Source organism: Pygoscelis adeliae, unplaced genomic scaffold (genome assembly GCF_000699105.1).
Source record: "Pygoscelis adeliae isolate BGI_AS28 unplaced genomic scaffold, ASM69910v1 Scaffold664, whole genome shotgun sequence".
Lineage (NCBI taxonomy): Eukaryota > Metazoa > Chordata > Aves > Sphenisciformes > Spheniscidae > Pygoscelis > Pygoscelis adeliae.
Window position 1 is genome coordinate 2,451,733 of NW_008824762.1, and position 850 is coordinate 2,452,582.

The following is an 850-nucleotide window of genomic DNA, read 5'->3' on the forward strand; positions in this document are numbered from 1 at the left end:
CAGGGGCTGGTCCCCCACCATGGCAGCACAGGCACCCCCTGCACCCCGCTCAGCCTCCCCTGCCCTGGGCCATAAAAAGCAGGATTTGCACCAAGCACCCCAAATCGGAGCACCCGGATCCCACCCCAGCCCGGTCCCCGCAGGGTGATGCCCAGCACCTGCCCCCTCCCCGGCCACCAGCCTGTCCCCATCCCACCTCCCTGTTTTCTTCGGGGGTTCCTCCTCCTCCCGCTCCCTTCCCCTGCGCATTATTATTATGATTTTATTCTAATGCAGAAACGCTTCCATAAAAGGCCCCTTTCCCTGCCCCGCGGCGCTGGCCCCGCGCCAGCCTCCCTGGAATGTTCTCCGGCAGCGAGCCGCCACGGAAGGGGCCGGCGAGGGCCGCCCTGCGTCCCGCACCATGCCCCGCACACTGCCGCACTCTTCCCCCCGAGATGCTCAACGAAGGGCCCCCGGCCCCCACCCTGCCCCAGCTCCCGAGGCCGGTGATGGGGGGAGATGCGCAGCTCCCCCCTCCATGGGACGCGGTGGTCCCACAGACAGGTAGGGTCCATGCCCACCCCTCCTCTACTGTCGGCACCAGGAGGTTTGCAAGCTACGAATGCTCCTTCGGCTGAAGAAGGGAGAAAACTGGGGTGCCCGTGGTTGTATTTCCCTGCCCTAGCGGATTCTCCAATGTCTAATACGGGCTTGTGCTCACCCGACACAGCTCCTCCCATCCACAGGAGACACCAACCCAGGCTGTATGGCACTCTCTCATCCCAGAAAGGCAGTTTTACAAGGACTGCAGGAATGTAACACTGTTTTCAGCTTCTGTCCCCCTCCCAAGTTTGGCTCAAACATGCCC